General features: G+C 43.0%; 1 long non-coding RNA gene across 1 annotated transcript; it reads right to left on the reverse strand.

The window, feature by feature from the left end:
• Nucleotides 1-4,045: 4,045 nt before the first annotated feature.
• On the reverse strand, nucleotides 4,046-7,001 carry LOC106510105 (uncharacterized). Its single transcript, XR_001308293.3, has 3 exons — nucleotides 6,686-7,001; nucleotides 5,503-5,579; nucleotides 4,046-4,915 (listed from the first exon to the last, which is right to left on the reverse strand). It is a non-coding gene; the product is annotated as an uncharacterized LOC106510105 (long non-coding RNA).
• Between the last annotated feature and the right edge of the window lie 5,823 nt (nucleotides 7,002-12,824).

A 12,824-nucleotide genomic window follows, 5' to 3' on the forward strand; every position in this document is an offset into this window, starting at 1 on the left:
GTTATTTTTTTATCTTAGTGGGGGGTTGTTTTTAATGTTCTCACATTGCAACCCAATATGGTAATTGACTGTTTTCAGTTCATGTTTCAGGAGCATTTGTTCATTAGCTTATAAATTCTTAATAAACATCATGTAAGTCAGACAATTTTCTTACTATGTCTTTTGTAGAACAGATTCAAAATGACTAGAAATTTTAAAAAATCATCTAAATAAGGAGCTAGTCAAATTTTGATTACTCCTAATTCTTAGGGAATGAATTCTCATTTATAGAGTAAGTCTTTACCTTAAAAGCCACGCACTATTCTAATAGTGAAAACAGGAAATACAGTTTAAAAGCTCAACAGCACAAGTTGGAAATATTAGCCTTTCCCAAGCAGTCTCTCAGCAATGATTAAAAAAAAAATTATTCTCAGGGTGAGGTCAGATACAGGATGGAACAAAGAAGTCAATTGGATGGTTGAATGAGATTGTTTTAAACTCATAGCTGAAACAATAGTTTTGAAAGACTAGGTACTAGAGAGTGGAAAGGTTTTTTTAAATTCCAAAGCTGGCTTTGAACATCAAAAGCCAACTCCGGAAGGAAGCTGGGCATAGCATTTATCCGCAAACCACAGAATAAGGAGGAATGCACAGCAAAATAGACTGCCTCCTGAGAACTGTTTATTACTGAGCTAAGGAGCTCATAACAGAATGTAAATCAACTTTATTACTATGAACATGTTTTAGTTTGTTGGCACTTTTTTTTTTTTTTTTTTTTTGTCTTTTTAGGGTCATACCTGTGGCATATGGAGGTTCCCAGGCTAGGGGTCCAATTGGAGCTGTAGCCGCAGGCCTACACCACAGCCACAGCAATGCCAGATCTGAGCCACGTCTGTGACCTATACCACAGCTCATGGCAATGCTGGATCCCCAACCCACTGAGTGAGGCCAGGGATCAGACCTGTGACCCCATGGCTCCTAGTTGGATTCGTTTCCACTGCGCCACCACCAGAACTCCCGGCACTATTTTTTGGTAGCTAGACTTTGCGGATGAAGGAAGCAGTGTGTTGATTTATGTACCAGCACAATGTCCTCTTATTGCACACCAGCACTCTGAATAGCACTGACAGGAGAGATAGTTCTCTGTCCCGAAGGGGGAGGGAAGAGAGAATTGGGAACAGAGAGCTAGAGAGGGCAACATTGTTGAGCTTCCTTGTGGGCATGTTCAGGGTTCTAACCACTATCTCCACACCTACTCTCCTGGGGTTTAATTCCAGCAGCTGGATGAGGACAAGATTGATAGAAATCTCAGGAGTACCCATTATGGCTTAATGGTAACAAACCCAATTAGTATCCATGAGGATGTGGGTTTGATCCCTGGCCTTGCTCAGTGGGTTAAGGATCCAGTATTGCCATGAGCTGTGGTATAGATCACAGACATGGCTCAGATCCTGAGTTGCTGTGGCTGTGGTATAGGCCAACAGCTGCAGCTCTGATTCAACCTCTAGCCTGGGAACTTCCATATGCCATGGGTGTGGCAAAAAAAAAATTTTTTTTTGATAGAAATCTCAGATAGTTGAGGTGGTGGGGCCTGAGATAAGTAGGCACTTGTATCATGCTCCCCAAGTTATAGCCTAGGGAGATGGCATGACTCTTAAAGAAAGAACTCTCTCTGCCATGTAGCATGGTGCCAGCAGTGGTCCCTGTAGATGAATGAATTACTTGAGGGCAACCTCAAAGCATCTTAAAGCCCTCAAGGTCCAGAGATCTGTGTGGAGGGAGAGGAAATGCTGTGAGAGGGCTGATAGACCTTGGAGCCCTTTGGTTGGGATGAGGAAGGAACAAAGTGGTCTTTCTGGTATTCAGAGGCCATGGCAGTGCTGGACCTCTACCACAAAGGTCAAGAGGAAAGTCATGTAGCTGTGATGGCCTGTGGATGAGAAGACAGCCTTAGGGCAAAGGTCCCTCTCCTTTCTATGGGGCCCTTAACTTCTCTTTTTACTCTCTCCTTTACCCAAACTCTCTCCATTACAGAAGTTGGTTGTACTTCTCCCAACCCCCTCTGAACAAGGAAGACTTGGGGCAGAACTTTGAGCTGACCAAGTATCCTTCCTTAAAATATGGCTGACCAATGGGAGTTCCCGTCGTGGCGCAGTGGTTAACGAATCCGACTAGGAACCATGAGGTTGCGGGTTCGGTCCCTGCCCTTGCTCAGTGGATTAACGATCCGGCGTTGCCGTGAGCTGTGGTGTAGGTTGCAGACGCAACTCGGATCCTGCGTGGCTGTGGCTCTGGCGTAGGCCGGTGGCTACAGCTCCGATTAGACCCCTAGCCTGGGAACCTCCATATGCCTCGGGAGCGGCCCAAGAAATAGCAACAACAACAACAAGACAAAAACAAACAAACAAACAAAATATGGCTGACCATTTCATTGAAAAGTGGGTTGAATGGGCAAGACTAGATTTTTTTTTTATATTGGCAGAAACAAGGGCTTAATAAGTTTAGTTAAAGGGAAATAAAGGTACATTTTTGTATTGTCTAGGCTGTGACTGTACCAGGCTGGGTAGGTTAGATTATGTGGCAGTATCAAATAACCTCCAAAGTTCAGGTACACAGCACAACACATCCACCTTGGGTCAGCTAAGTCCTCACTTCAGGACCTATGCTGATGGGGCTGGAACTTGGCTGTTGATGGAAGGGAAGAGAGCTCTCGTGAATGATTACATGTCCTCGTCCGCAGGTGATACACATCACTTCTATTACTTCCTCTCACAACTCACTGGCCTGAATTAGTCACAGGGCCCCACCCAACCAGGAGGGGGCCAGGAAGTGTTTTCCTTTTCTGTGTCCAAAAGGTGAGGATCTGAAAATATTTGGTGAACAGCACTAATGACTAACCTAGCAGGTGTGAAATTCTTACCTACAACATGAATTAGGGCTCAAAAATAAACCAAAAAATAAAACCAAAAAAAAAAACAAAACAAAACACAAACAAGATAGGGAGTTCCTGCTGTGGCTCAGTGGAAACAAATTTGACTAGTATCCATGAGGATGCAGGTTTGATCCCTGGCCTTCCTCAGTGGGTTGGGGATCTGGCATTGCTGTGAGCTGTGGTGTAGGCCGGCAGCTATAGCTCCCATTTAACCCCTAGCCTGGGAACTTCCATATGCTACAGATTAGGCCCTAAAAAGAAACAAAAACAAAATAAATATAGCATAAGAGATTAGAGAATAGAACCTGGGGATGAATTCTGGTTCTGTCACTTGTAAATGTTAGTATGCCCTTGGCTACGTTGCTTAACCTCTTTAACATTTAGGACTTCCCTAGGGTAGGTGTAAATAGTATATAAAATAATCTCTGGCACATGGAGGTGACAGAAATAAATAGCTCTTATTTTAATCTTTAAAAATTACTTTGCTTCTTTTTTCTCTATGGTTTATAACCTTAACTAATTAAGAGTTCTAGTTAGTTGGATTCTGACTGAACCAGAACCATGGCAGTGACAATGCTGGATCCTTAACCCTCTGAGCCACCAGAGAATTCCTTAAAGGTTTATTTTTATTTTTATTTTTTATTGTTTTGTCTTTTTCCAAGGCCACACCAGCGGCATATGGAGGTTCCCAGGCTAGGGGTCTCATCAGAGCTGTAGCCACCGGCCTACGCCAGAGCCACAGCAACTCAGGATCCGAGCCTTGTCTTTGACCTACATCACAGCTCACGGCAATGCTGGATCCTTAACCCACTGAGCAAGGCCAGGGATTGAACATGCAACCTCATGGTTCCTAGTCGGATTCGCTAACCGCTGAGCCACAACGGGAACTCCGTTTTTTTTTTTTTTTTAAGTTTATTTGTTTCTAAAAATATAGTCAAGAAGGGAAGGATAAATTAGGAGTTTGGGATTAGTAGATACAAGCTACTATATATAAAATATATGAACAACAAGTCCTACTGTGTAGCACAGGGAACTATATTCAGTATCTTGTTGTAACCTATAATGGGATATATATATATATATATATATATATATATATATATATATATGAATCACTTTGCTATACATCAGAAATTAATATAACATTGTAAATCAATTATACTTCAATTAAAAAAATCAGTATTCAGGAGTTCCCGTTGCGGGTTCGATCCCTGCCCTTGCTCAGTGGGTCAGGGTTCCGGCGTTGCCGTGAGCTGTGGTGTAGCTCGCAGACGCGGCTCGGATCCTGCGTTGCTGTGGCTCTGGCGTAGGCTGGCAGCTACAGCTCCGATTCGACCCCTAGCCCGGGAACCTCCATATGCCTCAGGAGCGGCCAAGAAATGGCAAAAAGACACACACACACACACACACACACACAAAAAAAAAAATCAGTATTCATATATTTCCAGTGGCAACTTTCTGGGGGACACTTTGAATGATGGCTCCCATCCTGGAGTGGTCCAATATTGTTGGGTAAAATCAGTGCTCAGTGATTGAGGAGCAGTCTGCATTCAGTTTGTACTTATGGTTGGTAGCAACTGGGAATGATTGTTCCCCACACCCCCACCATGACTGAAAAATGTGAAATTAAGAAGATAACAATGGGAGAGGGATGTGAGGGAAACAGAGCAGGAGAGCAGGCACACACCCATCTCCTCCACATTCACCTAACGAGTGTCGAAACAATTCAATTAACCCTGTCAGGATTTACATGAATAAATGGTCCTGCCACCACTTTAGAAGGAAACTGGAGTGTCCCTGTCTTACATCCTATGATTTGGTTTCAGCATGGAAAGGCCCCCAACAGAAACCTGGAAATAGCATAACTCCCTATTTCCATTTCCCACTTGGATTTTAGCACAGACTATGGAGCAGAGAGGGAGTGAAGTGCTTCTCCCACAGCAGCTGTTTCCGTAACTTTCTCCTCTCCTCCGACCACTTCCTCCACCTGTGCAACTCCAGATCCTGTTCAGAGAGGAGGAGGAAACACAAGGTACCAAATTCAGAGATGTGTTCATTCATCACCATACTCCCTCCCTCCTTTTGTCCTCTTCTCAAGGGAGAGGTGCAGGTTTGGGCAGCAAGAAAAGGAACACTTCTGGAAGGCACACTTCTTCTTTTTATCACTGGGGGAACCAAGTACTGTAGTTCTGTTGTAGTACTTTGGTTGAGAGTAAGATGCTAGGCACTAAGAGTAACCGTCCAAGTGAACAGGCCTGGCCTGAGGCAGAAGGGTAGATTTGCAGACATGGTTATTAGCATTTCAGAATATCCACTGCTAACCCTGATTATGTGGCAAATTAATCTCAGAGAGTGAGGACTCCCTTTACTTAGTTGTGTTATCAGGTCACCCATCCCCCAAACAACCCCAGGCATAAAACAAAACAAAGGCCCAGATAGAATTTTTTCCTATAGACCAATCCCCAGTGCACATTCTGCAGAGGGAGTAAAAAAATGTCCTTCAAGAAAGGACAGCCTCAGAAATCGTGTTCCCTTTTAAAATTAATTTTAAAACCCAGAGGCAGGGGTGGTGAGAAAATCCTTTAGCATACCTTACAAAACACAGGATAAGGTCAACCAGAAATAGCAGAGTCCCCCTCTCTTAACTTGGTTTGAAGGAAGGGTGAGACTGAAAGACACATGGAATAAAAGAAAGGTTTCACAAGAAAGAGAAAACAGAATGCTGACATAAATTAGAGGAACCTGCAGAATGAGAATTTAGAATTCTCGTAGGACACAGATGTCCTCCGTGAATCCTGTCTGGAAATGATTTGGAAAAGATGAGATTCCAGGCTGCTCAGAGGTTCTCTGCCTCCTGAAGAAGCAGGGCAGAATTAGGGGAAATTCTTTACATTTACAAGGTGAAGCCTGGCATGAGCAACTATTAATCAGGACATTAGCACCAGAGTTGACCAGTAGTCTCAGAAATCACCTAAGTCAAGAGCAAAATGTGTGTGCCATGTGTGTATGTGCACTTGATCATTTGTAGATACATGACGAGTGGAGGAGTAGTTGAAAAGTCATCGATCCTGGAAATACAACCAGGGCAGCCCTGGGCAAGACAAATCCCCAGTGTGGTCTCATTCTGAAGATGTGGGAAAAGGAACAGGAGTGGAGGAAGCCATTTACCTGGCCTGTCTGCTCAGGAATAGATTCAGCTATTAGGTGGGTCCAGTTAGATCTGGTGTCCTTCTACACCACCTAAAGGGTATTGTTCACCTGTGACTTTACTGAGACAGCAAAATGATTCATTGAGAGTGACTGGACCCACATTATTGATACCTCTGATGGTAGTTTGTATCCATGACTGTAAGCATCAAATTAAATAAATGAATGGCTTCTTTTATTTCAATGATGGTTTCAAATTGTACCTTTTTTTTTAAATGATTACAAAAGTGACCTATGTTCTTCACTGCAGTTTTGATGGTAGTTTTCACTTTCATCTCCCTTAAGATTGAGCAGGACAGGTCCCATCTCTACCCTGTTGCTGATTGTCCCTGCCTTCTTTAGTTGGATGGTTCTGTGTTGCTTTTGATTCTCTGCTGCACTTGAGTTTGTTTATATTCTGGTTTATATTCTGTGTAGCAATGGTCACTCCCTCTTCCTCCTGGGTCTAAGATGAGTCTAAATTGAGTCTCTGTGGACTGTTGTGACAATGCTTTGAAAACATTAGGCAGCACTGCAGGGTCCTGTGTCCACTGTGACACAGAGAAGAGAGAGATACTCATCACCTACCTGGTAGTGCAGAAGGTAAGGAGAGCAGCAAGTAAAGCCCAGCTTTGACACCTGGAGGGCCTGGAGTATTCCTGCAGCTTTGAATCCAGCTGGGGAGGCAGTGGCAAGAGGCCTAGTAGCAGAAGATTGCCCTTCAGTGGTGGCCCTGGCCGTGGGCATCACAGGGAAGTACACAGGGCAGCAGATACAATTGATGGGCTGGACAATAGCAAAGATAGCTCAGAGGGCCTCTTCATCAACACACAAAAACCCCTTGGGAAGCCCCTTAAATAACTGGTGGGGCTGTGGGAGGTGTGTGGGGGGTGAAGCATGAAAAGATGCAACCACAGTAGTAGGTTGAACCTAAATCCCAGGAAACACTGTTTATTTCTGTTAATGTGACCCCGTCTAGGACTCCAGGCTGATGAAACTTTGGACACACAGGCTGTCAATTCAGGGTTTTTACATAAAACTTGTAATAAAAATCTTTTGTCCTCTCTGTCTACAATTATTTTAAGGCTTTTAAAATGTAGACTCTTCCTCAACTATTTTTTTTCTTTCTTTTTGTATTTTTAGGGCCTCACTCGCGGCACAGGGAAATTCCCAGGCTAGGGGTCCAATTGGAGCTGTAGCTGCTGGCCTATGCCCGCCAGAGCCACAGCAACGCCAGATCTGAGCCACATCTGAGACCTACACCACAGCTCACTGCAACGCCAGATCCTTAACCCACTGAGCAAGGCCAGGGATCAAACCCACAACCTCATAGTTCCTAGTCAGATTTATTACCCACTGAGCCACAACGGGAACTCCTCAACTATGTTTTTAAAGATTGTAGGAACACAAAATAAACCTGCAGAGCCAACCTGATGAATTCAGAAGAGACCTGGCCATTATTCACAGAAATTTTGAAAAATTGATCTTGCTGGGGTCTTGGGGGTGATCAGACTCTGTGGCGTTGACCCCCCACTTACAAAGCTCATAAAATACAGGTATAAAAACAAAGATGCCCATTTATTAATATGCATTTAGATTTATATCCACCAAGGTGACTAGGTGTTCCTGACCCTCGGCCACAAATCCTCTCTCTGAAGGAAAACTACTGGGGATGCTCATTTATAATCAGGAGCATTCGTGTGAGTGTGGAGCCAGGAAGAACTGGTTATGTGATTCACCTGTTCCTGGCAGCAGGCTGAGTAGCCTGAGGTGTCTGTCTCCACAGCGGGGATAAATGCGCAGGCTAGAATTGAGAATGGGACATCATCGTTAATGGGCTATGTTAAGATGGGCCCTCCGCATGCTTGCTTCTGTCACTCTTTTATTTTCAACTCCCCTACCTCCTATTACATCACTTTTTGAGGCAAGCAAACCAACTTTCCAAAAGGCAATATTTGTTTGCTCAAAAGAAATGTTCTAGATCATCGATATGCTGAATGACTAACTTACCAAATTCTTGTTTCATCAATCTTGCTTCTATTAACTACTTATGGAGTTTGTTTTTTTGTTTGTTTGTTTGTTTTTTAACAGATTCCTTGTCTGATATTGCTTCAATACTCTCTGAAGATTTTATTTTCAGTTTTTCTTCAGTGTGGCTCATAGGAACTGCTTCACCTCGGTCTTTTCACAAAGAATTTGTCAGACCAGCCCAGCTGAACATCTGCTTTATGTTTTTCACCTTTTATCTCCTGTACTTCTCTAATGTACAATTTATATGTTAATGGAGGAGGTCACTCTTCAAACAGATTATTGCTTTCTCTAGTTTTGAGGCTTTATGCCTAACTTGGATTTTATAGACTGCATACCTAAATTTGTACATAGACCTCATTTCATGAAAACAATTTTGCCAGTTTCCACATTTGTCATGGATATGTAAAATTAACCAGCAGGCAAAAAGCTTTGTTCAAAAGACTGATAAAGTCAGCATAAATAGGGAAGGGCAAATTGGTATAAAACTGTGTTTAAAGGGCAAACCATTCTTTCACATATATGATATTAAGGTGAAAGGAGTCTGAAACTTGAAACATGCACAGAAGATTTATTTGATTGGGCTTATTCACAAAGTTGTGATTAAGAGTAATAGGAGAGGAAGTGGGCTAAATGTATTTGCAGAGAGAAACCTACCTTATTATTTAGAAATTCCTCAACATTGGATTCATGCACAGTGCATGAAATTTGAAATACACAAGATCCTCTCATTACTTAATGACACAAAGTGCCAAATACCCTAGGAACTAGCCAGCCTCATCGACACAGCTATAGCAAACTGGCTTGTAGTGAGATTGCCATGGTGAGCTGTTCTAGATCTGGCTTAACATGCAACATTTGGCAGTTTGGGTGAATTAATTATTCAGCAAATTATTTTTCAACACATAGGCTTTTGGTAAATTCATCTTTGACCAATTGATTTTCATCAAATTTACCTAAAGTTCTTCTTTGGATCTATGACCACTTTCAGTTAGGTTAGCATTAAATCTCCAGTTGTAGAGAGCTCTTTAAGATGATTTAGCAGATCCCCAAATTGCATCCTACTGTGCTGATTTTATTGTTTGCTCCGAGGGCAAGCATATTTTTACCTTCTTGGGAAACATGTCACTAACCTATGCCCTTGTTATTGACCAGTATTTAGCTCTCACTTTCTATCATGCTACTAAACTATTTGTGCCATTAGGGCTTGTGATCATCCTGCAAATTATTTCCCCAGACATTGATTCTCCAAGAGGGTAATACTGCTGGAGTATTCTGGAAATTTATGGAGGCTTTTTTGTTCGTCATGATGACTGGAGGGTACAGCTGACATTTTTAGGGAGAGGACTAAGGACACTACACTTCCTCAAATGCGCAGTCATCCCCCATAACAGAAGCTGTTGGGGGTCTCATATGACTTTGGAAAATAACTCTAGACATTTGTGTAGTTAAAAATCCCAGTGACAATTTTCTGAGCTAGAATGTAACTATGAATCAAGGGAAGGTGATAATTTGTTTTTACCAAAAATTGTCATAATTTGGAAACACATGTTTCTGACAGGGATATTTCTCATGCTATTGAGTCACCAATTTAACCACAATATATTGATTATACCACAATTTAACTACCATTATAACCATTTATATTCATAGCTGTTGCATTCACAGTGATTTTAAGTTCAAGCATCTGGCTTTTTGCTATGTTTCCTAGTGTACTGCACGTCAGTATTCATGTATTTCAATATATTTTATTTGAGTATGTATTACTTTTTTTTTCTGTATATTATAGGTAGGACATTATATTGATTTTTAAAAGTATGTGTGTAGGCAGGTTATATTATCTAAGAATTTCATTTCTAGACAGGAAAGGAATATTATTGAATATTTCTTTTTCTTTTTTTGTCTTTTTAAGGCCACATTAGTGGCATATGGAAGTTCCCAGGCTAGGGGTTAAATTGGAGTTATAGCTGTCAGTCTACGCTGTAGCCACAGCCACAGCCACACCAAATCCAAGCCACGTCTGCGACCTATACCACAGCTCACAGCAATGCTGGATCCTTAACCCATTGAGCGAGGTCAGGGATCAAACCCTTGTCCTCATGGATACTAGCCAAGTTTGTTACCACTGAGTTAAATGTATCTTATAAAAAGGAACTATTGTGTCTGACAGGGCTGTCCGAGACCTTTCTCACTGTCTGCTCCATTTTCAGGTCTTGGCACTCTGCTTTCTGTCTTTCTGTGCTCTGGGGGTGAAAGGAGTTTTGTAGTCAGCCTTGGCTTTTAGGCAAGAAAGAACAACCTCCAAGATGAACTGACCTCACCAGAGTCCTCAGCGGTTTCTTAAGACTTTTTGTGTTGAAACTGAAACTTCCCCTTCACCGCCCAGCCACCCCCTTACCACCTTCCCATCACAACCCAGAGCCAGAGGTCCCACTCTGAAAACATTTCTCCCACTGATAAAGTAGGAATGGTGTGCTTTAAGAGAACACCAAACCTGAGTGAGCTTAATGTATTTCTACACTGAACTTTAGGCTAAAAAATAGTTTCTCTCAAAAATTCCTGTCTACTTAGGAACATGTCACCTGCGAGGAATAGCCTACAAAAGCTTCAGCGTCTATTACCTGAGATGATTATGTTAGCCAGGCCTTGCATAATAGAGGGCAGGTCTCTAGGTCTCTGCAGAAATAGGACCCTGGGGTGCGAAGGGAGAGAGAGAGAGGCTCTGACTTCTAGTCTGGTCAGCAGCTGGCATGGGCCTGCAGAGGTTCCCTGGAGGGGGCAGGGGTATAGACTTTACCAAGAGATTTTCAAAGGGTAGTCTCGAGATATGCCACTAACAGGGAAGAAAAGAGGCCGTTTCCCATAGCAGCCTGCCCGGAAAGCTGACATTACCTCCACGTAAAGGTGAGGTTTACTAGAGTAGCCAGTAGGAAGGAAAACAGTTCTCTCTGTGGCTGGAGTCACAAACGATTTTTATTCTCTTCCTTTTCCTTTTCTAAATTTCATAGAAAACAGTGAATAATAAACAGTACCCTGGCTGGAGTCTGGCTCCTCAGTCACACTTGGGTGTGAATCCCAGAGCTTCCTCTGAGGAACCGTGATCTGGGACAACTGAATTAACCCGATTAAGCTTGTGTCCTCAAATGAAAAATGGCCTCGATAATAGCACTGACTTCATAGAGTAGGTTGGGGTGTCAATGAGCTACCAGACATAGAGAACCATAGCTTTGGAAGAGTGAGTTTCTCTGGGGTTGGTTTGGACCAGCCCTGCGTGGAGCTTCTGAGGTAGTCACTGCCTGGGTCACTTTGGGCCTGACCCTTAGGCTTGAGGGAGCCACAGGCATCTGGCACCATAGACATCCAGGTCAAGTCCCCTCTTATAAACACATAAATAGGACCAGCCCCACATTAGGAGAGTCCAAGAGGTAGGGGCAGAAGCAAGGCAGGACAGAAGGGGCAGCTGGCCTGGTGAGGGGTCATCTAGGAGAGAAATGGCCACTGTGGTCAAACCGTGGTTTGGGCAGACTGGTGGCTCAGGGAAATTGGTCAGCACTGTCCTCTCACTTCCCCTTTCAGCCCCAGCTCTCTCCTCGTTTCTTTCAAAGTGATGATATAATAAACTGAGCCATAGAATATTTTTACATGAGACTTTTCTCTCAACTAACTAACACAAATCCCAGCTATAAACTGCCTGCATTTATTTTAAGATACATTTACCTCAACCTTTTTAACCACCCTTGGAAATTCCAACTACTTTAACATTGATGATTCTTTTTTTGTCCTCGGTTCATCAAGCAATATTTACCAAGCATGGGTTATGCATACTGGACGATAGTCAAGTCCTAGAACTGACCAGTATGGACTATCAGGGTTACTTCAGGTGAAATAAAGGTTTATTTTGGGTGGCAAGAAAGGAAACAGGTTTCCTATCGGTAAACTCAGTGGTGGATGTGTTACCTGAACACTGGGCTCACCTCTTGGTAGGTGTTGAGCCAAAATACACAACCGAGACACAGATCATGAGAAGGAAGGGTTTATTGCTTGCAGCAAGTGAGGAGAACACTGAGAATCTTTCCCAAAGCAGTGTCTCCCTGAAGGGCAAAGTTGGGGAAGTTTTAAGCTAAGGATACATACATGTTCATGAAGGGGCTTGAACAGAGGAGAATTTAGCAAGAATTGGGGCAAAGCTGACAGAGTGCAAGCCTTAGCTGACTGAAGTCGGGAGGGTCAACATCATTATCCCATCCTCCACTTGGGTAGCAGATGACTATGTATAGCCCTTGAGGAAGAGGAACTGGGACTCTGTTGTATTGCTGAACTATTGTTCCTTGACATTTTCCTTTGTTCCTGCATTCCCTTACTTCCGTTAAGATCATTATTACTGAGGCCCTTTGGAGGGCAAGCATTGTGGCCAGACTCAGGTTACAAAATGGCTTAGGGACACCTCCCCCCCTCCCCCATCTGCTTACAGCTGTACCACCAGCTCCTGAAACTAGGGACCATGAATGGATTCTAGGCTCACTGGGGTATGCAAATATAATAGTGGTTGGGATGGGTGGAGAGCAGTTTGGATTGGCATGGAGAATGCTGAAATACCTCCTGCCTCAGTCACTTAGAACCCTCCTACCTTTATGAGTTAATTCTGTTTCATCTTCCAACTTTTCACAGAACTGATCTACCACTTTCTCTCAATTAACCC

Source organism: Sus scrofa, chromosome 4 (genome assembly GCF_054392235.1).
Source record: "Sus scrofa isolate SSC_HxYL_T2T_F1_AM1 chromosome 4, Sscrofa_HxYL_maternal_Yorkshire_Landrace_v2.0, whole genome shotgun sequence".
NCBI lineage: Eukaryota > Metazoa > Chordata > Mammalia > Artiodactyla > Suidae > Sus > Sus scrofa.